This window comes from Otolemur garnettii, unplaced genomic scaffold (genome assembly GCF_000181295.1).
Source record: "Otolemur garnettii isolate 467f Iridium unplaced genomic scaffold, OtoGar3 scaffold00317, whole genome shotgun sequence".
Lineage (NCBI taxonomy): Eukaryota > Metazoa > Chordata > Mammalia > Primates > Galagidae > Otolemur > Otolemur garnettii.
This window is the reverse complement of record NW_003852712.1, coordinates 496,263-521,141: the sequence shown is the minus strand read 5'-3', so window position 1 is coordinate 521,141 and position 24,879 is coordinate 496,263. Positions and strand designations below refer to the sequence as shown.

At 39.8% G+C, this 24,879-nt stretch overlaps 1 pseudogene; it reads right to left on the bottom strand.

The window, feature by feature from the left end:
• Window positions 1-6,005: 6,005 nt before the first annotated feature.
• Window positions 6,006-24,582, bottom strand: LOC100958472 (annotated as a pseudogene).
• Between the last annotated feature and the right edge of the window lie 297 nt (window positions 24,583-24,879).

The following is a 24,879-nucleotide window of genomic DNA, read 5'->3' as shown; positions in this document are numbered from 1 at the left end:
TATTCCCCCTGGAGTGCAGAGAGGGTGAGATTCCTGACTAAGGAGAAATTCACACGCGGCCTATGGCAGACAGGGATTTTTAAGGGTTAGGACAGCCAGGATTGGTGGCATTCCTATTTCCTGGGAGGGACATAAATGTGACCCTTCCTGGGCAGGCCATGAACCTGACCCTGCCTGGGTGGGGTGCAAATTTATTTGAGCAGGTACCCTTGATTCTGGCATGTTAGGTTTTCTAGTAAAGAGAAAACAATCATTAATCTCTGCCCACTTATTGCAATATTTGCTTGCTGATTCAGGGAAGTAGATATGGTGACTGACAGCTACAAGTTTAATGAATTTGAGAAATGGTGAACTCAATAAAACATTGTGGAGGTAGTCAGAGGTTTAATTCATGGGAGTGAACAGGAAATTCAGCGACAAAAATGCAAGGACATACAAATATGTGCATATTTCAAAATATTTTTAAAGCAAGGCTCAGTAGCTCACACCTGTAATAGTGTGACTTTGGGAGGCCGAGGTGGGGGGGGGGTTGCTTGATCTCAGGAGTTCAAGGTTAGCTTGAGCCAGAGTGAGACCCCATCTCTCCTAAAAATAGAAAAAAATTAGGTGGGCATTATGGTGGGTGCCTATACTCCCCGCTATATAGAAAGCTGAGGCAAGAGGATCATTTGTGCCCCCAAATTTGAAGTTGCTGTGAGCTCTGAAGCCATAGCACTCTACCCAGGGTGATATTGTGAGACTTTGTCTAAAAAATAATAATGATAAATATATTTTCAATAAGCTTTACTTTTTATGAATAAAGATATATAGAGAAATTGCAAAGTGAGTACAGAGTATTCCCATAGTTTCAGATTTCCTTAGTTTTTACCTAATGGGATTTTTCTCCTCCACAATTTCATCCAGGACATCAGATTACATATAAGGGTCAAGTCTCTTTAGGCTCCTCTTGGCTGTGACAGTTTCTCAGACATTCTTTTTTTCTGATGTCCCTGACAATGTGGAGGAATCCTGGTCAGCTATTTTGTACAATGTCCCATCAGTGGGATTTGTTGGCTGCTTTTCCTCACAATTAGACTGGGTTCATGGATTTTGGAGAGAAAGGTCATAGAACCAAATGCCGTTACCATCACTAATAATCAAGGGTACTTCCTATCAACATGGTCATCTGAGGTCACATGATTCAGATTTCCCCATTGTGACTTTCCTTTTCCCTTCCTCCCTTTCTCTGTCTAGAATTCAAGTCAGTTCTAGACTTGAAGATCGTCATAAGATCATATTGTGTAAACCCCAATCGAGAAACATTCTGAAAATACTAAATCTGTCCTCTTTAAATTGTCACATGGTAATGGAAACAAGGAAAACTGAGCCCATGTCTCAGACTGCAGGAACATGAAGCTCCATACTATGTGAGTCCTGGACCACATGTGCACACCATGCAGCAGTTATATCAAGGGTACAGTTGGCCAAGTCTCAACATGCAACATGGAGTGAGATAATGTTGAATAACATTGTACAACTGTCAGGTTCCCTGATTTCTATAATTTGACTGTGGACACACAGGATGTATCCTCATTCTTAGAACATATACACCAAAGTTTCGAGGGATAAAAGAGAATAATTGGCCAGGTACAGTGGCTCATGCCTATAATCTTAGCACTCTGGGAGGCTCAGGTAGGAGGATCACTTGAGCTCAGAAATCCAAGACAATCCTGAGTACCAGTGAGACCTCATCCCTATAAAAATAAAATAAGAAATTTAGCCTGACACTGTGATGTGTACCTATAGTCTCACTCTCAGGAGGCTGAAGCAAATAGATCACCTGATCCCAGGAGTTTGAGTTTGCTATGAGCTGTGATGATACCACTACACTCTTGCCCAGCCAACACAGTGAGATTCTGTCTGAAAAAAAAGCAGAAAACACTTCCTCTACAACAACCAGGGCAGTAACAACTGTATATTTATGTGAAAAGTGTATTTACCTGAAAAGAATGAAGCTGAACACTTACCCTACAATGTATACATTAATTAAAACAGATCAAATACCTAAAATATCCTAAAACTCTTAGAATAAAGACAGGGGTAAATGTCCCTGACCTTGGATTTGCCAGTGGTTTCTTTGCCAAGGAAACATCAATTCACATGCCAAGGAAGAAGAAAAAATAGAGTGTTCTGCCATGAAAAACATTTGTGCCTCAAGGAACACTATCAAGACAGCGGAAAGAAAACCTACAGAATAGGAGAAAATATTTACAAATTATATATCTGAGCAAATAAAGAACTTACACAACTGAACAAAAAAAAGTCAATTAAAAATGGGCCCAAAACTTTAAAAGACACTTCTTCAAGGAAGATAAGCAAATAGCCAAGATGTGTAGGAAAGAGGGTTATTAGTTATTAGAGAAATGCAAGACAAAAGTACTTCCTATCTACCAGAGTCACTTGAGAACATTGCCCCAACCAATTGGACTAAATTTGTCTTTCAAGAATACTACACCAAAGAGCAATATAATACACATTCTTTTCAAGTACCCATGGCTTATTCACTAAGATAGGCCAAATGCTAGGCCATTAGACAAAGTTCAACAAATGTCAAAAATTGGAAAAATATAAATCCTTTATTCTCCTATTATAATGATGTTAAATTATAAACCAACAAACAGTTCCTATAAATCTTTAAATACTTTTAAATTAATTAAACAATTTCTGATAAACTATGGGTCAAAAGTACTAATATTCCTCTCCGTTTTTTTAATTGTAAGTTCTATAGTGACACCAGAGTAAACTCTATCTACCAAAGGACAGCACGGTGATATGTGCTGGATTATGACACCAGTTGAATACCTATTAGGATAGGTAATAGGTATTAGAATAAGTATTCAACTGGTGTCTTTTCTCTCTTGTTTATTTACTGACAAACAAGCAGCTAACTCTGTCTTTATATCCAAAAGATCCAGGATTTCAAGACTGTCATATCGTGTCCTCCAACAAATGGTATGTTCAAGTCCTAACCCCTAGTACCTTAGAATGTTGCCTTATTTAAAAATAGACTCCATTTAGAGTCTGTAGAGTTTTCTAGATACACGAGCACATGGTCAGCAAACAGGATAGTCTGACCTCCTCTTTTCTGATTTGAATACGCTTTATTTATTCTCTTGCCCAATTGCTCTGGCTAGGACTTATCAAACTATGTTGAGTAGAAGTGGTGACAGAGGGCACCTTTGTCTTGTCCCAGTTCTTAGGGGGAATGTTTTCAACTTTTCTCCTTTCAGTATGATGTTGGCTGTGGGTTTGTTATTTATGGTTTTTATAATTTTGATGTATGTTCTTTCTATGCCTAGTTTGTTGAGTGTTTTTGTATGAAAGGGTGCTGGATTTTAAGGAAAGCTTTTTCTGTTTCTATTGAAATGATCATAAGGTGTTTATTTTGCTTCTGTTTATGTTGTGAATCACATTTATTTCCATATATTAAGACATCCTTGTATTCATGGGTTGAAGCTCCCTTGACTGTACTGAATTATTATTTTGATGTGCTCTTGTATATACTTGCTAGTGTCTGTTGAGAATTTTTGCATGTATGTTCATAAGGGATATTAGTCTGTAGTTTTCTTTATTTGCTGTGTCCTTTCCTGGTGTGACAGTTAGGCTTGCTGGGTGCACACAGGAAAGGGCTGGGTGGGATGAGGAGAGTCACCCAACATTTAAGTGGGAGTAAGAAGGAAAAACTAGAGGTAACATTATATTTGTTTCCATTAGTATAATTTAAGTTAAAACCAAACAACTAAATAATACTGATTTGGCAAAGTTTTGTAACCATAGCTGGTGGAAGTTTAAATTGGAACAACCCCTTTGGAAAATAGTCAGGCAGCATCTACTCAATCCTCATGTCCACACATCTGATGATGCAGCAGTTTCCATCCTGGGTGTGTCTATATCCAGCGGTAATGTCCACTAAGAGACATATAAACAGGACATGAGGACAGGTAATTAAGAATTATAGCCCCTAACTAGAAATTTCCAAATTCCCATCAAGAACATAATGGGTTAAAATAAGCTTTGGAGCATTGACTCAAGAAGTACTGCACATGAGTATGAATCTCATGACCATAATGTTGAATAAAGGAAGCCAAACACAAAAAAAAGTTGCTGTGATATTGAATTTAGAAAGAGTACAAATGTAAGTAAAAATTGATAAGAAACTTTCTGTTCTCCAGACTGGCTGTACAATTTAGCATGTCTACCAGCATCCCACAGGAGATTCCCTTGCTTTCACCCCTATGATCACTAGGTTATATTAGCAGTTTTTCTTTTAATCATTCTAATAGGTATCACCTCGTGTCATATTTTCATTTTACTTTATATACATATACCTATATATATACACACACACATATATATTTTTGAGACAGAGTCTTACTTTGTTGCTCTCAGTAGAGTGCTGTGGAATCATGGCTCACAGAAACCTCAAACTCTTGGGCTCAAGTGATCCTCTTGCTTCAGCCTCCCAAGTAGCTGGTACTATAGGTGCCTACCACAATACCTGGCAATTTTTAGAGACAGGATCTCACTATTGCTTAGGCTGGTCCCCAACTCCTTATCTCAGGAATCCACCTGCCTCTGCCTCCCTGAGTGCTAGGATTATAGGTGTGAGCCACCTCATCTGTCTTTTAACTTTTATTTCCTTAAGGGCTAATGATGCTAAACATATTTTTATATGCTTTTCAGTCATCCCTAATCCATTTTGGCAAAGTGTTTGTTGAAATCTTTTGTTCACTAAAAAAAGCGCTGTTTTCTCTTTGCTGAGTTTTGAGGTTTTTTGTAAATTCTGGGAACAAGTCCATTGCTGGAGGTTATTTATAAGTATTTCCTGTTTAAGCCAAGGGCTTATCTTTTCATTCCTTAATAGAATCTTTTTCAGAGCAATACTCAATTTGATTATATTATTATTATTATTTGTAGATATGAGGTCTTGGTATACTTTCAAATCAAGTCTTAGACATCTGAACTCAAGTGATCCTCTTACCTCAGGTTTCTGAGTAGCTGAGATTAAAGGCACCTGCCACTGTCCTCAGGTAATTTTTATCTTTCCTTTTTTGTTTAGAGAGATGGGGTCCCAATATCTGCCCAAGATAACATTAAACTAGCCCCAAGAGATCCTCCTACCTCAACCACCAACTTAGGATTATAGACATGACCCACCAATCCCACTGAAGAGAATTTTATTTTTATGAGATGGAACCTCACTCTGTTGCCCATGCTGGAGCACAATGGAATGATCATAGCTCACTGCATCCTTGAATTCCTGAGCTAAAGGCATCCTGCAACCTTGGCCTGTTGAGTAACTAGGACAATAGATATGCACCACTGAGCAAAGGTCATTTTTTCTTTTCTTCTTTAATTTTTATAGACATTGGGTATTTCTACTTCCCAGAATCTATTAATCTAACTCTTTCCTATTTTTATACAATTTTGGGGGGCAGGGGCAGGCTCCATGGCTCAGCAGTAATCCTGGAACTCTGGTAGACCGAGGAAGGAGTATTACTTGAGGAGTATTACATTGGAGACCTTCCTGAGTCAAAGCAGACCTACTCTCCACAAAAAAGAAAAATAATAATTATCTGGGCATAGAGGTGCACAGCTGTAGTGCCAGCTACTCAGGAGGCTAAGAAAGGAGAATTTCTTTGAGCTTAGGAGTTTAAGGGTGCAGCAAGCTATGATGACATCACTGCACTCTAGTCCAAGTGACACAGCAAAATTTTACCTAAAAAACAATATTAAATTTTGAACACATTCTTGGATAATTCTTATATTATTTCTGCAGCACTCTATATGTTTGAAACACTACAAACATTTTACATTTTAAACAGTCTGAGGTGCTGTGACATTTGTAGGGGTACAATGGGGATTTTTAAATAGCAAGTAGTCAAAGATATAAAGATTTGTTAATTCAGGGCTCCAGGATGAAATAGCACTTTTTATACAATGACCCCCAGTCAGGCACAAGTACAGGGACAAGAGAAAAAGTATCAGTATATATATAAGATCCAGAAATATCTTAGACAGGGGAACAGCTCCCAAGGAAGATCTGCCATCTTCTCCTGGAATAGTTTATCAAAGGCTTCAGCTTGGGCCACTGTGAAGTAGTTTTTCCAGTCCCCAGTTATTCCTGGAAAATAAGAAACAGATACTCAGGTCAGGTGGTGGGGTGGGGGTGAGACTTGAACACATTTCCTCCTTGGTGTGTTCCTACTGACCATCATCATGAACTAATACAGTCGAATGACCACTGGTCCATTGGTGGGCCCTTGTGCTGTCTGGCAGCACAGCTGTTTATACTCCTGCCTGCCTGGAGGAGACTTCTTACATTGTCCTCTCTCCCAGTCCCTTCTGTGCACAGTCACTCTGCAGCCATGCCCACTACATCTGCTGACACACCCAGAATCCAGCCACTTCCCGCCACTCCTCTTTCTACCACCCCAATCCAAGCCAGCATCATTTCTCACCTGCATTATGGTGACAGACTGTAAGCAGTGTCTCTGCTTGGGATTGCTCTTCTGAATAAGGTAGTATCAGATGACAGCCCACTTGACCCCTTGACAAGTGAAGCCACATCCTAACACATTCCTCTTCAAGTTCTTTATGGACTTTGAATATCACTCAGACAAGTATGTCAGGCCCTTGCAAAGCTCCCAGATATCTGTGTCCTTGTGACTTCTCTGACTCTATCCCCTGTGATGACCCATTTGTTCACTGTGCTCCATCACATTGGGACTTTTGATTCTGCCTCACATGTGGTGTCCTCACTGTTCAGACTACATGTGTTTCCCGTGTCTTCCCCCTGCAGTGCTGTTCTCCCAGATATATATATATATGTGTCCTGCCTGTTTGCCTTTTCCAGTCTTTGCTCCAATGCAATCTTCTCAGTGAGGTTCTCTCACCACCCCATTTAGAACTGCAAGCCCCCATCCTGCTGTATTTTACTTCATAACACTTCCCTGTAGGGTGGGCTCTATGCATTTCCCTTTTGTGGTTGTGTGGATAGCATGTATCCTTAATGTAAAATATATAAGTTATAGAAAGTTACACCTTTGTATTTAATGGACAAAGAGTTAGTGTTTTAAAGATGGACAGAAATATAGTAAGTACGCAATGAATATTTGTTGACAGAATGACTAAAAGAATAAAAAAAATGTAGGCAGGACATGGTGATTCACATCTGCCATCACAATTACTAAGAAGGCTGAGATGGAAGGATGGCTAGAGCCCAGGAATTCAAGGCTATCCTGGGTAACATAGGGCAGCTCCTGCCTTTACCAAAAATAAGAAAAAGTAGGCTGCAGGTAGTGTGTGTCTGAGAAGTTCCAGTTACTCAGGAGGTTGAGGTGGGAAGATAGATTGAACCCAGAAATTTAGTGACCTATGATTGCACAATTGTACTCTAGCTCTGGCAACAGGATGAGACTTGGCATTAAGAAAATATAAGAAATTACAAAATGTACTAATATCTTTGTCTGAACAAATGAGGAGGAAAAAATGCCTAGAAGGGTGACATGGTTAAAGTGATGAATGTTTTGGCCAGGAGCAATGGCTCACACCTGTAATCCTAGCAGTCTGGGAAGCCAAGGTGAGTGTATTGCCTGAATACAGGAGTTGGACACCAGTCTGAGCAAAAGCGAGCTCCTGTCTCTAATAATAGCCAGGCATTGTGGAGGGCTCCTGTAGTCCCAGCTATTTAGGAGGCTGAGGCAAAAGAATTGCTTGAGCCAAAGAATTTGAGGTTGTTGTGGGCTATGATGCCATGGCACTTCTTCAAGGATGACAAAATGAGACTTTGTCTCAAGAAAATAAAAAAAGGAGAAATAAAAATAAAGTGTTGGACGTGAATTTGAAGTCAAAGACCTTGATGCTGGAAGTCTTACTCTTAATTACATGGTTATCTTATTATTTTATATGTTATATAAATTAATGTTTACCTAAACTAATATATTAATTAAATAGATAATGTAGGATAACATGTAATTATAAATTAATTAAGTATATATTAGATAAATTTTAAATATAATCATATATAGTAGAAACAATAGGCAGAATGTCTCACGTGTAACTGGTGCCCTGTGAACAGCCATTGTCCTTCCTGTTCTCTCTGCATGTGCACCTGTGTGTTCACATTTCCTCTTCTTCTAAGGATGCAGTCATATTGGGTTAGGACTCATGGCAGGGGTCCTCAAACTTTTTAAACAGGGCGCCAGTTTACAGTCCCTCAGACCATTGGAGGGCCAGACTGTGGGCCCTGGGACGAGTCGACTGCTAAGCAGGACAGGCAGCAGCGGCAAAAACACCCCGTGGGCTGGATAAATGTCCTAGGTGGGCTGCATGTAGCCCATGGGCCATAGTTTGAGGATGCCTGCCTAAGGCCTGTATCACTCTGCTTTTCATGCTCCTATGTCCATGTTTTTCTCACATGCACAATTCTTGCACTTAATCCACCAACCCAAAAGTCTTAACCTGTTCCAGCATCAAATCTAAGTCCAAAATCTCAAGTAAATATGTTCTAAGTCTCACCAAGATGTGAATGAAATGAGATATGATTCATTCTGAGGCAAAATTCCTCTCTAGCTGCGAACCTGTGAAACCCAACATGTTACCTGCTTTCAGAATGCAATTGTGGGACAGGCAGAGGATAGATGTTCTCATGTCAAAAGAAAAAAATTGAAAGGAGAAGGAGGTCATGGGTTTCCAGCCATCCAAAATGCATCAGGGCCAATTCCAATAGATGTTAGGGCTCAAGACTGACCTTCTTGGTCTCTGTCCTCCTAACCAATTGGGGTAGCAGAGGCTCTGACCTACTTAAGGTCCTTTGATGCTTTAGAAGCATTTGATTATGTTCTTCCATGGATCACCATCACATATAGATTAGAAGTGCAGGGTTTTTGGGAAAATGGATTCTTAAGCTCCGTGTAAATATTTCCATTTGTCTTAAGCCCAAGTAGAGGGACATGGTAAGCTTTAATCACAGGTGGCCTTACAATGTCTAATAGCAAAGTCTCTCCTCTCTCCTTTTTCTCCAGCTAAATCAATCCTTCATATATGTCTTTGTTAAAGACAATTCTCTACACTACATGCCCAGTGTGATAGCTCTTGTGTGAACACCCCAATTCTGTCCTCTTTTTCCAAGTCAATCACAGCTTGCAAGCCTGGCAGGAGGAGCTACTTAACTGGGTCACATTTTGAGGAATGGACACTCTCTTGTGTCAAATTCAGAGGAGAGAGAATCAAAATGATTTTCATCACTCAGGTAACCATCCCAGAATGGATTAACTTTATCCAAGTGCCTGCAGACCACACCAGTACCAAGACAAGAGACCCCCTAATGAGGGAACAGGATAAATGATCTGTGGGATGAGCAATTGCAGTTGACACACTCAAACACTCCTCATCTCAACTGTTAGCCCCTGTTTTAAGGACAAGAAAGTCCTCCATGTAATCTGGGACATTTTAAAACCAGAGCATTTTCTTTTACCTTTTCTCAAAAGAAGATTCTGGTGAACTGAATATGCATCACCCAGCATGGAGTAATTGGACATCTTGTTTTCTCTCATGGCCTGGGAGGAGCTATTCTTGAGGATTAGGCTGAATTCTTCTGGATCTACCTTCTTACCCAGGAACTGACAGATCTTCTTCACAGTTCTCTCTGTGTCCTAAAAGAAGAAAAAACAAGGGAGAGGGTGTGAGAGAGAAAGGCAACAGAGAAACTAGGATGAGAAGCAGGATGAGGATGAGGAGAGGGAAGAAGAAGAGAGAAACAAGACACAAAAGGGAGAAGTGATGGAGTTGGATACAACTGTGAATTGTGAACTGTGAGATGGCAGAACCCCCATAGCCCAGGAGGTGCATTCAAGGAACAACCCCCACTGCTTCTCCTCTCTTCCTAAAACAATTATAGTCCTTCCTCCTTGCTCCCTGTGCTAGAAGGCATGTAGTAGCTTCTGTATACTTTCCTATCTTTTGCCTAAGAGCACATAGCCATCTCTCCCTAGATTAATCTTTACCCCATATACTAAGATTGATGTCATTGAGAATATTGCTTATGAAAAAACTCCTTTTACTTATCCAGTTACTTCACCTCATCCTTGTAAGATGAAAATATTCCCACTCACTTTCCTTGCTGATTTGCAGCATTGTTAATATAAGCACCATTGTTTAGGTACTATGTAAATAAAGCTGTTCACACTGTTGGGTGCTGGCTGAAGTCATCAGCAGTGCCAGACCTTCCCTTCCCATCTTTTTATCTTTCATGTAATCTATGTCTCTTGTGTGATTCATTTTCTCAATTCCCCACCATTCTCTTTCTGGTTCATTTACTCTTCATGCTGGTTTGTGTAACGTAACTAGGAGAAAGCAAGAGAAACAGGTATAAAGAAGAGAGAGCAGGAAGTATGTAAAAGACACAAGGATGGTGATGGATTTTTCCAAAGGTTGAGTTTGGGACAATTTACTAGTAAAAAGACAGGGCCTAGAGAAACTTTGCGAAGGGCTCCTAGACAATGATTAGAATTAAACAAGAAGAGGTTCAGGGAGAAATTGACAACTATGTAAGGAATTGATGTCAAAGTCTGGATGTGCCATCAAACAATATTGTTTCTCATAACTTACATTTGAATAATGCAGAGTTTTACAATGTTTTCTCATGTATTATCTCAATAATTAGTACTTGGTACAGGATCCTGGCAGGTCATGCTAAGATAATAGCTTTTTATACCAGAAAGAGTTTCCTCTGAATCATAGATTTTTATTATAGAACCATAATGCTTCATTTTTTTTCTTTTATAAGCCCCAGTTGTTGTCTAACAAGAGGACATACTACGTAGAAATAGCTAATATTAAAGTTCAGTGTGCTAGTTGAAAGCAAAATTACAATTGTAATCATGGACCTGAGGCAATTAAAGGTGTTAAGAAAGGCTTCCTTATCCCAATGGATTCATGCTTAGGCCACTGGGGCATGGATAGAGGTAGGCAGAGGAAAGTGATGGGAGGTAATGTTTCTTCTCAGGTGGAAGCAACATCCAGTGTTCATGTTGTTTTCTCTTTTCCTCAGGATACCACTAATAGGTCAGGTTCTTTCTACAATTGCCTCCTCACCCTCACTGGTCCTGAGCATCACCTGACAGCTTTTCCTGTCTCTCAGTAGCCACTCTAGTCCTTGGCATCTTGGCACATTTACACAGATTAATTTCATGTCTTCATTTCTCTTCCTACCAGTTAAGCTGAGATGTCAGACAGTTGGACACGTCTCTGGAACAGATCTGGAATCGCCCAGTTCTGTCCCTTCCTAAAGGCCCTCTCATTACTGGGTCATCAGCAGTACCATATGTCCTGCTCACAAAGCTTTTTACAATCAGCAGTGGAGGCGTAAACCTTGGTGCTTTGCCTCAGTGCATGAGAAAACCCTTTAAATGTTCTAAGATATTATGAAGAAGAACAAGTGAAAATGAGCATGAATCTTGGGAAGGTCCTGCCAGAAGTAGGGTAATGGAGAACAGGGAGATAATCCCACTCACAGTGACTCTTCTCAAGACTAAATTTTGAGAAGGAGGGATGGAAACACAGAGAAATGGAGGGAGGGAAGTCAGAGGAAGTGAAGGTGGTGGTGAGAGGGTGTGGACCCACTACTAAAATGAAGGTTACCCATTTCAACTCTTCATAACTCAGTATCAGGAAGTTCTCCCTCTCTCTCATGGACACCCAGCCATGCACATGGTCAAACCATGACCCATATGGCACTGCATGGGGGGAGCCAGAGAGACAAGTTAACCCAATCAGTTAGGACCACTTTCCTCCTACTTGTAGTAGGAAATAATTGACAAATAAAATTTGACATTGGCAATGATAAAATGGAGCTCATTAACATACTCTCACAAAGTGCTGGGATGACAGGCAGGAGCCATCTACTCTGGGCCTGATTTTCCGTATGCCAGACAACATGCAATGTTTGGGGGAGGGGGGCGCATAGCAGTGTTTAATACCATGTCCATGCAGAGAACAGGATTCAGTTAGGGAATTACCCAGTAAGATGAGTGTTCAGGGGGGATAATTGACGGTTTTAGGATAACCCAGAGGAGTGAATCCAAGGGCTGATTCAGTCTGGGGTATTGGAAGGGAGGTGGATTACCACTGAAGTCCTATTATAAGAAATAGAATCTAAATTGAAATGGAAAGAAAGACAGGGAAATTACTTGGTGAAGAGGGATATTTTCACATAGAAGAATCATCATGGGTGTTGGTCAGAAATTGGAAAAGGGCCTGAGAAATCTGAGGGACTGGAATATGGAGATGATATTTCTATGGGCGTGGGGCGGGAGGGTGAGAATCTGCAAACTCAGCCAGATTGAGGCCAAAGGCACTGAAAGTGGCAGTGCACTGAAAAGCCAAGAGCAATGGGAACTTATTCAAAGACTTCAGAAAATGGCCAATAGGTGGCAACAATCCAAACACCCATTGACAGATGAGGGATAAACAAACTGTGGCGGTTTTGCAATGGTCCCACAAGCCCTAGGGAGGATGACAAAACACCATAGAAGCCAGGAAAGGATCAATGATGGTCCAAAGCAACTTGATGGGAAAGAAGAGGCCTGAGGCCAGGGTCTCAGAAATCTGAGCTGAGGTGAATATTAAGCCTGCAAAAGGAGGGACTGTTGACATTCAGAGATGTGTCTATTGAATTCTCTATGGATGAGAGGGCCTGCCTGGACCTTGCTCAGCAGAATTTGTATCAGAATGTCATGTTAGAGACCTACAGAAACCTGGTCTTCCTAGGGCTTGCTATCTTTAAGCCAGACCACATCGCCTGTCTGGAGCAAAACAAACAACCCTAGAAGGTGAAGACACACTAGACAGTAGTCAAGCACCCAGACAGGGTTTCACTCTGTCTCAGACTGCTCTCAAATGCCTGTGTTCAAGCAATCCACCCACTCAATCTCCCAGAGTGCTGCGTTTACAAATATGAACCCTGTACCCGGTCTGTATATGCCTCTTCACATTGTGCTGGCCTGTTATATCTAATCATTCTACCCAGGGCAATTCACAAGTGCTGAGCATGAATATTTTATTACCAGAGATAATCCTAAGAAGATATCAAAAGAACTGCCCTGAGAATTTAAACTCAATAAAAGACTGGGATTGGATATATGAGTGTAGCAGCAGAAAGTATGTTATAATGGACTGGATGAATGTTTAACAGTTATGCATGGCAAAATCTACCAATGCAGTAAACGTTTCAAAGTTGTCAGAAAATTATCAAGTCTAAATAGACATAAGATGATATATACTGGAGAGAAAACTTTTGAGTGTAAAAAATATGGGAAAGCCTTAAACCAATGCTCAAACTTTGGTAACATAAGATAAACCACTTTGTGGAAAAGCAGTACAAATGTAAAGAATGTTGCAAAGTCTTTAAATCTTTCTTAAGCCTGTCTAAGCACAGGGGACTTCATACGGGAAAGAAAATTTACTATTATGAAGATGATGACAAGTGTCTTAGCCACGCCTCAAAACATTCTAACCCTAAGACAATTTATAATGTAGAAAAACCCTACAAATGTGAAGAATGTGGCAAATCCTTTAACCAGTAATCAAACCTTCTTGTACATAAAAGAATTCATTCTGGAGAGAAACCCTTCAAATGGCAAGAATGTGGCAAAGCCTTTAACTAGTACTCACACCTTTCAGCACATCAAAGAATTCATTCTGGAGAGAAAGACAACAAATGTGATAATGTGGAAAAGCCTTTAACCAGTACTCAACCCTTTCTGTACATAAGAGAATTCATTCTGGGGAGAAACCCTACAAATATGAAGAATGTGGAAAAGCCTTTCACCAGTCCTCACACCTTTCTGTACATCAAAGAAATCATTCTGGAGAGAAACCCTATGAATGTCAACAGTGTGGCAAAGGCTTTAAGAGGTACTGGAAACTTTCTGTACATAAAAGAATTCATTCTGGTGAGAAACCCTACAAATGTGAAGAATATGGAAAAGCCTTTAACCAGTACTCACACCTTTCTGGACATAAAATAATTCATTCTGGAGAGAAACCCTATGAATGTCAACGTGGCAAAGGCTTTAAGCAGTACTCACACCTTTCTGTACACAAAAAAATTCATTCTGGAGAAAAACCATACAAATATAAATAGTGTGGCAAACCCTTTAACTTAGGTTGAAACCAGCCTGTAGATTAAAAACAAAAATCATACAGTAGAAAAACCCTACAAATACGAAGAATGTGCCAATACTTTTACTGGCGTTCATAACTTACTAATCATATAAGAGTTCACCCTGGAGAGAAATCCTACAAATCTGAACTGTGTGGCCATGCACTTAACAAGAGCTCAAACCTTACTACACATAAGAAAATTCATATTGGAGAGAAATCTTACAAATGAGAATAATATGGCAAAGGTTTTTACTGGTTCTTGACCCTTAGTAAACATAACAGAAATCATGCTGGAGAAAACTCATCACAATATCCAGGAGAGGCGAAGCTTTATGCCAGTGATCACAGTTTTCTGTACACAGTAGAATTCATGTTGAACAGAAAGGCTACAAATGTGAAGAATGTGACAAGTGTTTAACTTCTGCTCAAACCATTCTATATATGAAAAATTTACGACAGAGAAGAACCCCTACAAATGTGAAGACAGTGTTGAATCCTATAACCAGTATTCACACATTTCACTACATAACAGAATTCATAGGGATATAACATATGTGTGTAGAATATGCCATGTCTTTCAATATTTCTCATGTTTTTCTGATCATAATTCATATGGAGGAAATACTCTACAAATATCAATTGTGCCTTAAAGTTGTGTTTATCCTGTGTGGTAGGGCTAAGGAGAGACAAGGGCAGTGATTCTAGGTGATCCCTTGTCCATAATAAGAGGAACAAAATTACCGGGGGGGGGGCCAAGAAAGAAAAGCATTTCAAGAAGGCTGTCAAAAACTGAACTGATGTTTGCTCTCAAAAATGAGTCTCAGAGGTAGAGAGGCCACAGTGTGGAAATAAGGCCAAAGCCACAAAAAGGGGACTTTACAGCATGCATACAAGTTAGGTGACAGCAGCCTCAAGTGACCCATTTTCATAAACATAGTAAAATTTTCACCACTTTTATCACAGTTTACAAATACTATGACAACTTCCGGAAATTGTCTTAAAGGGATAGAAGTGGGAGGACTCTCCATTCAGGAACTTTGCCCCCTTTCCAGTAAAAATAGTAAATATTTTACCCCCACCACCACTTAATATAGTTTTGGAATATTAGCATAAAGGTGAAAAATCTCACTAACCCAGAGCATTCTCCACTTGAGAAGGTAGATGTCTTCCTTCTCTGGAGTGTACCGTGCTTTAATAAACTTTGACATTTTGCACTCTTATAAAAAAAAATTAAAAACGGTGGCATATAGACACAATGGAATAGGATTCATCCTTTAATAGGAAGAGAATGCTGATGCATGCTAGAGCATGGATAAGCCTTGCTGACCTTACACTAAATTAATTTGACCAGTCACAGAAATGCACACACTACTTGGTTCTGCTTACATAGTGTGTCTAGAGTAGTCAAGTTCACAGAAATGGAATGTACAAAGGTGGTTGGTAGGGGCTGACAGTAGAAGGGAATGAGGGGTTGTTGTTTAATAAATACAATGTTTCAATTTTGTTAGATTAAAACTTTATGGAGTTTGTGCAACAATGGGAACACACTTAACACTAATAAACTGTATGCTTAAAGTTGGTACATTTTATGTTATGTGTATTGTGTCGTAATTTTTCTTAAGGTCAGATTAAAATGAGTGACCATTATTCCCCCCCTCTTTATTTGGGAACAAACTGGTTGATTGAGATTCTCCCCCTGATTCACTCCAAGGTGGATACCAAGTGGATCCAGTCTGTGTCCACCTGGGAATGCTCACCCTGGATAGAGACTGGGCCTGGGTTTGCATCAGCAAATAAGAAGGAGGCTTTCTCAGCTCCCACCTTCCCATCCAACTCTTCTCCAAGTCTTTCTTCAGTTCCAAGGTCAAGGTCAGTGCACAATGGTCATGGCATGTATGACCAATGTCTTTCCAACATTAATGTACTGGTAAGCACCTGGAGACCTTGTTGAAATGCATTGCCATTTGGTAGGTCTCAATGGGACCTGAGATTCTGTATTAGGTGATGCCAGTGTGGCTGTTCCAGCATCCATAGTTGAGTGCAAGGGTAGGAAGCATTCCACACACTGTGCCAGCCAGATACAAACCAGGCATAAAGTGACATGATAATACTGGAATCTTAGAAAACCATATCTTAGGCAAGGTGTGATGGCTCACATCTGTAATTCTACCACTACAATAGGTCGAGCCAGGTGTGTCCCTTGTGCTCAGGAGTGAGACCAGCCTGAGCAAGAGTGAGAACCAGTCTGTACTAAAAATAGAAAAACTAGCTGGGTATTGTGGCAGGTGGCTGTAGTCCCAGCTACTGGGGAGGCTGAGACAAGAACATCACCTCAGCCCAAGAGACTGAGGTTCCTGGGAGGTATGATGATGCCACAGCACTTTGCCCAGGGTAACAGAGACTCTATCTCAAGAAAAAACAACAACAGATTTTATGCCCAGATAGAATTTATAACTGCATTGTATATTAGATATGCCCCCTTTTGCTACTCTAAAAAAAAAAAAAATAGCAAGGCAAACCTCATTCAGTAAGTGACTCTGGCTGCTGAGAAGAAGCAGAATGGTTCAGAATTGAGAACCAGCACATTAGTAAATCAGTGCCAAAATTCAGGTGATTTCTCTGATGTTGTGGATAGTTTTTGGAACCTCTGTGTCTTACTGTGTGTAACCATCTGTGGAGATGAGTAGCCACATGGATCTCCTCTCTGTGTGGGGAAACTGAGGTATATAGAGAGAGGAGGACTAGAAGAAAGTTACAAAAAGACTAGGTATAGAACCCAAAGGAAAATTTGCATGCTCAAATGCCAAGTAATATTTCTTGCATATGTGAGTAGGGTTGTGTGTGTATGTGTGTAATCTCAAGTGTTACCTGGATGAATATTTACATATATAACACTGGGTAACCCTCATCTAGGTCCAAATTCATAACCTCCCCCTCATGCCACTTCCCAATCAATGACTACACACGGAGGTAAACATTCCCTGACTTGACCCATAAATTAGTTTTGCTTGTTCTTGAACTTCATATACATGGAAATAGGTCATGTTATATGAACTATTGGATGCCTGGTCTATTTCACTCAATGTGATGTTTGTGAGATTCATCCATGGTCTTGGGTGTATATATGGATATATATTTATATATATGTATGAACTCACCACAATGTATTAATCCAGTCTCCTGTTAGTGATCTTTAAAATACACTACACAAATACACTACTATTAATCCATTCTCCTGTTAGAGATCTTTAAAATACACTACACAGAGGGTGCCAAAATTGTATACATAGATTAACCAAGGGAAAAATTGTATTAAATTTGTAATACCCAAGTCATGTTTGACGTCTACAATTACGAGACGTGCTAAAAGTGACTTATATTCATATTTTGTTATCGGTGAATATTATTACAATTTTAATACAGATTTCTCCTTTCTTAAAATGTACATAAGCCTTATGGCGCCCCCTGTATGTTACAAATCACCACTCATGTTTAAAACCCTGCAGTTGCTTCCTATTATGAGTAGACTAATATACCTAAGAGAGGCAAGACAATACTTTCCTCTCCTATTGTATGCTCCTGAAACAGTGAGTACTTCATAGGAAATTTAAATATCGTATTTCATTAAGGAATGCAGCAAGTATTTTATTTAAAAAATCCATTAATCTTTATTTGACATTTTCTAAGAATTAGCTTTTTTTCCACTTTTATGAAGATCTAAAGGAATGGGAAATAAATGTATTGATTTTTCATCCTACCATTTTTCTTTTAAGGTGATTTATGTCATCAGAAACCCCAAAGATGTTATTTTTTTCTGGAATTCAATGAACTGGATTAAGAAACCAAAGTCAGTGGAACAGTATCTTGAATGGGTTCCTGGAAGGAAATGGTGAGTGTGCTGTAAAATATGGACGCTAGGGGGTGCGCGGAGTCCGTTCTCAGACCTCACCGGATAACCAATTTGTGTGTATACATATCACCAGGTCAGGGATACAAAGATGTGTCACTGGAACCCAAATCTGCAAAGTTCGCCTACTGTCCTACCTGGCAGCAGAGCTCTGGCCAACCTCTCAGCTTCTCCCTGACAAACCGTCCACGCTATTTTCTGAAGTCCATGCCATCTCTACTATTAACGCAGATTACTATATTCTTCTCCACTCTCCTAATTTGTGACTTTCTGAAAGTCAGCTTTTCACTGGCTTCCCACACAACACAATCCTGACCTTTTAACCTTCTACCATTGTTTTTCATAAAACGCCTCTTTTCCAAACTCCTTTAATTCTCTGTTTCTATCAGTGTCAAAAGGGTTTGCACGACTCTTGAATCTCTTTACTTTAGGTATGCAGAATCCCTGGGCTTTCTCAAGCACAAGCAATTTGACCATTTAACTAAAACTGCGTTCTGAGTCCCCTGTCTCATCTGTGATCTGTCTTCAGAGCTCTAGCAGCCTGGAGAGAGCCATAGATGCCTCGGATTCAACTTGTGCAAGATTGAAGGCATCTCTCCTCACTCCCCAGTCTGCTTCTACTGCACATCAATCTCACCCAATAAGTAGATCCACCCTCCCCTCACTCATGGACTGGCATGATTCTGACATTTCAAAGGTATCTTCATTTTCCCACTCCACTTCCCCTGCCCCTCACCACTTTGATTAATATCTTCATTCTGGTCTCTGAAAAGACGCTGCTGTATTTAGGAACTCCTAGAATTGCAACACTATATAAAATAGTAACCTCTCCATCACTTTGGCCTGATCTTTTCTTTTCTTTTCTCAGCAAAAAGTCCAGTTGTATTTGCTCCTGATCCTTCCTGAACTCTGTAGCCATGTATCCTGCCTTGGTTCAGGTTACTCTTTCAGAGAGTGAAACTGTGGGGGCCTGGGTCCCCACAACCTCTGCTCTGAGGGCAGCTACTGAGAGAAAAAACTGACTCATTTATCTCAGGAGAAATAACTAATGGGAACCTGGGAGAGGCTTACAGTATAACTAGCAGCATCTGAAGTGCAGCTAGAACAGGTAGCAGTGGCTCATTCTGCCATAGTTCTCTTTATTCAGTCAAAAATCTTAAACCATGTTGACAGCATAATGTATAAACTTAATTCAAATTATTCAAAGCAAGGTGCCCAAGGTAATCATTAACAGTCAGAAGAAGGGAAACAAAGGAAAGGAAAATCATGCAGGCACATCATGTGGTACAACACTTTACAAATTGGGGATGAACTTGCCTCACTCACTTGGAGGATTTCTTTCTATGCCTGGGCAGGACTCAGGTGATAGTAATCTTTACAGTTTAGCAGCTAGAGAGGAGTTTTGCCACAGAATGAATCATACCTCAAGTCTCACTCATGCTTGAGAAAGGCCAGGGATTCTGCATAACTAAAAGTACAGATATTCCAGAGTCATGCAAACCTTTTCGAGACTGATAGAAGCAGAGGATTAAAGGAGTTTTTTAATAAAGGCATTTGCTGGCAAACAATGGTAGGTGTTTAGAAGTCAGGATTGCCTTGTCTGGGAAGTCAATGAAAAGCTGACTTTCAGAAAGCCACAGATTAGGTGAGTGGAGAAGAATATAGTAGTCTGTATTAGTATTAGAGATGGTAAGATTCAGAAAATAGTGTGGTTAGTTCATCAGGGAGAAACTGAGGGGGTAGAGCTCTGCTGCCACCTAGGAGAATAGGAGGATTTTACACATTTGGGTTCCAGCGGTGACAGCCTTGTAGCCCTGGGCTGGTGAGATGTGTATACAAAGTGGGTGTCAGGTGAGAGATGTGGCTGCAAGGTGGGTGTCAGGTGAGATCGGAGAACAGACTCCGCGCGCCCCCTAGCGTCCATATTTTACAGCGCACTCACCATTTCCTTCCAGGAACCCTTCAAGATGCTGTTCCATTGAGTTTGGTTACATAGCCAAATTCACTGAATTCCAGATGAAATAGCCAGATACAATTATATTCTTGGTATTTCTGATGAGATAAATCAACTCAAAGGGAAAAAAGGATAATGAAAAATCAATACATTTATTTCCCAGTTTTTAAAATCTTCATAATAATAATGGAGAAAAAGCCAATTCTTAGAAAATGCTTATTGAATATCAATGGATATTGTTAACAAACTACTTAGTGTATTCATTAATCAAATACAAAAATTTAAACAACAGTTCCTATGAAGTAGTCACTGTTCTCAGGATATAATGATGGAAGAGGAAATCATTGTCCTTCTCTCTGGAGTATATTAGTCTACTCACAATGGGAAACAACTGGAGAGTTTTAAATACAAGTGGTATTGTATTAGTGTACATAGTTTCAAAATAACTAACAGGATAATAGATTAATACATTATGATTTGTTTATAGAAATATAAAAATATATATCCACATGTACACCCAGGACCTTGGATGAATCTTACAATCATCATATTGAGTGAAAGAAGCCAGACATCTAACACTTCATACAGCAAGGCTCTATCTGGATGAAATTCAACAACAAGCAACACCACTCTATGGTTATAAGTCAGGGTGGTGTTTACCTATGTGTGTAGACATTGACTGGGAAGTGGCATGAGGGAGTGGAAATGGAAAGGTTTGAATTTGGACCTAGATGAGGGTTAGTTACCCAGTGCATATACCACATATGTATATACTCAGCAAGGTAATGCTTACTAAGATCACCACACACACACATACTCATGCACACCCTTAGTCACATACACAAGGAATGTTACTTGGCATTTAAGTGTATAGATTTTCCTTTAGATTCTGCACTCACTCTCTTTGTACCATTTTTCTCAGTCTCCCCACACAGGGATTTACTAAACACTGATAGGACACATGTAAAGAGGTGTGTTGTGACAAATTCATTGTGCTGTTGCACAAGGTAAAATTTCTGAGAGAAGATTATTATGAAAAGTTTCGCAAAGTAGTTTAAACAAAAAAATTTTTTTTTAATTTACAAACTAATAAACACCTAGAAGTGTATGTTTCTCCTTTCTTCCAAACTTCCTTTTTTTCTTTCTTTTTCTCTAATTTTATATTTTTCAGCAAATCATGTTTCTGTTATATGTGAGATCCTGCATAACAATTGTCCCTTCTGGTGATTTCTGTTCAGCCACTGGGGAGATCTGTGCAGCTGCTCATTTCCATAGACAGCAACACACAATAAGACATAAAGGTTGGAAAAACTGCCCAAGACACCACAGCAATCACCCTGCATTTTAGCATTGATTTATGAATGTGCTAGAGCTCACATGAATAATTCTGTTTCTTCTCAGTGGCAAGAAACCCTTACTGAATTAAGATTGGCTCACTGTTTATTTTATAACACAAAGGGGCTTATCTAGTATACTGAGGTCTGACAATTAAGTTTGAGTACTACTCATCCTACAAAAGTATTAAATACTTCATTGTTTAACATCACTATGGTCACCTTTGAAGTACTCTCCTTGGGAAGCTTTGCACTGATGCCAGTGCCCAGTCCACCATTCAAAGCACATTTCAAATTTTTTTCTGGAATGGACATTACAGTGCTATTACATTGATATCCTGAATGTTATCAAAATACCTTCCTTTCAGTATTTCCTTTATCTTCAGGTAAATAAAAAAGTCAATGGAGGCCAGATCAGGTGAGTAAGGAGAGTGCCCAGCACAGTTACTTGTTTACTGGCTAAAACTTCCCTCCCAGGCAGTGCCCTGAGAGCTGCTGCATTGTCATAATTCAAGAGCCACATGTTGTGGGCCAAGATTTTCAGTTAAAAGTTTACTGGTTCTTCATGGACATTTACTTGTTCTGTTAAGCCTCTCACAGCCAGCTAGTGATTTTGACTCACAATTCCATGAATTTTTGCAATGCTTTTGTCTATTCTGCTCATTATTGGCCACTGTGATCTCTCTTCATCCGTGATGATTTCTCTATCCTTTAAAAGCCATTTAATCCATGTATATACTGCTGAGTTTTTCATGACATTATCCTATTTACTTGGACTAACATGTCCCTGATTTCACTTTCACTCTTGCCAAGTTTAACAAGAAATATAAAGTTTGTTTTTTGTTCTAATTTAAGCTCTGACATTCTCATGATGGCACACATAGACAACAATAATGAAGGCCACACAAGAAGACACCACCACACATCCATACTAACACAGCTGTGAGACACTGTTATACCAAGGTTATGAATCCTTATGGAGTTATTTATGCAGTGCAGCCAATGCGAGGGCATGGTGACAAGTTCATGACTTTAGTGTCAGACCCTTTCATATAATGCAGTTATAAATTCTAGCAGGGCTTAAAATATGGTTTTCTAATACTCTGGCATTATCCTGTCACTTTATGCCTGGTTTGTATCTGGCTGCCATACTGTGTGGAATTCTTCATACCCTTGTATTCAACTAAAGTCCCTGGAGCAGTCATACTGGGACAAAATGCATCCAATGCATCTAATTCAGGGACAAAAATGCATCTAATGCAGAATCTCAGGTAACGCCCGGACCTACTGAATGACAATGCATTTCAACAAGTTCTCTAGGTGGTAGTAGGCACATTAATGCTTGAAAGGTATTGGTCATACATGTCATAACCAGTATGCACAGACCTTGGCTTTGGAACCAAAGAAAGACTTGGGAAAGAGAAGGATGGTGAGGTGGGAGCTGAGCAAGCATGGGTCCTCCTTCTTATTTGCTGATGAAAACATCAAACTCTATCCAGGTTAAGCATTCCCAGTTGGGCACAGACTGGATCCGCTTAGCATCCCCCTTGGAGTGAATCAGGCAGAGAATCTCAATCAACCAGTTTGTTCCTAGATTAAGAAGGAAAAATCATGGTTGCTTGTTTCAATCTGATTCTGAAAACAAATTTTGGTAAAATACATGTAACATAAAATCCATCATTTTTAAGCATACAGTTTAGTAGTGTTAAGTATTTCCCGTTGTTGCACAATCTCCATAACTTTTTGATCTTGCAACACTGAAACTCTGTATTTATTAAACAACTCCTCATTCCCCCTCCCTCAGCCACTAAAAAAACCACCTTTGTACTTGCCCTTCTGTGAACTTGATTACTTTGACACCTTAAGTAATTAGAATCATGCAGTGTGTGCATTTTTCTGACTGGATAACTTAATTTAGTGTAATGTCCTCAAGGCTTATCTATGCTCTCCAATGCATCAGCATTTTCTTCCTATTAAAGGATGAATCCTATTCCATTGTATCTATGTGCCACAGTTTGTTTATCCCTCATCTGTCAATGGGTGTTTGTGCTCCTGCCACCTTTTGGCTATTTGCTGAAGTCTTTGAATAATTTCTCATTGCTCTCGGCTTTTCAGGGTCATACCACTTGCAGTGCTTTTGGCCTCAATCTGCCCCATTTTCAGACTCTCACTCTCTAACCCCACTCCTATAGAAATATCATCTACATCTTCCAGTCCCTTGGATTTTTAAGGCCTTTTTCCTTTTATGACCATCACCCATGATGCTTTTTCTATGTGAAAATATCCCTCTTCACTAAGTAATTTCCCTTTCATTGTTTGCATTTCAAGTTAGATTCTATTTCTTTTATTAGAACTTCATTATTCATCCTTCTCCCTGCTGATACAAACACCTGAATCAGCCTTTGGATTCACTCCTCTGGGTTCTCCTAATACGGTAGATTATTTCCTCTGAACACTCATCTTACTATATAATTCACTAACTAAATCTTTTTTTTCTGAATGTACATGCACTAGGTGCTGCCCTGGCCCTCTGGCTGCCAAGCATTGCACAATGTCGGACATATAGAAAGTGCTCCAATCAGAACCTGAGGAGGTGGCTCATTCCTCTCATCCAAGACAGAGGGTTGAGGCTCGCTTGTGAGGCCTGTGGTTTTGAGACCAGCCTGAGCAGTACAGCAAGGCCCATATCCATAACAGAATAAAAATAAAGAATTAATTTGGCTTTGTGGTGCATGCTTAAAGTTCTAGCTACTTAGGTGGATTTTTTGAGTCCAGTTCTTTGAGTCTCCAGTGATCTAGGATTGGCGTACTGCACTGCAGCAGGGCCATGGACTGAGACCATTTCCCACAGATAAAAAAGAGGGAAGAAAAAAAGAAAGAAGGAAAGAAAGAGAGAGAAGGAAGGAAGGGAGGAATGCCAGGTCTCCAATCACCTACTAAATGAACAAGGAACACGACCACAGCCTTTCTCACTTCAGGATTCTGTTTCTTACCTGATTTGGGGAAAGTGACTGCTACTACATCTTCATCCTTTATCACAAACTCTTCTTGTGCTCTCCAGAGTATTCCAAGGCTGTAAGGGCCCCTTGGGAAATGTATCGCTTCATACCAGAAGCTGTCCTCTGCCATGATCATCAGCTCTTTGTGCTCAGTGCCAGAGTTTCAGCTGCAGCCACTGTTGGATGCTGTGGCAGTTCTGGCAGTGTAGCTTTTACAGTGAAGAGCAAACAACCCAGTTCATTTGAAATTTGCTGGTTGATTCCAACAAGTAGGTATGATGACTGCCAGTCACAAATTTAATGATATTGAGCAATCATGAACACAAGAAAACATTCTGGAGCTACTCTGAGTTTGAGTTATAAGAGTGAACTGGAAATTCAGGGACAAAAATGCAATGACATAGAAATGTATGCATACTTAAAAATATCTTCAATAAGCTTTATTTTTTATAAATGAAAATTTATAGAGCAATGCAAAGA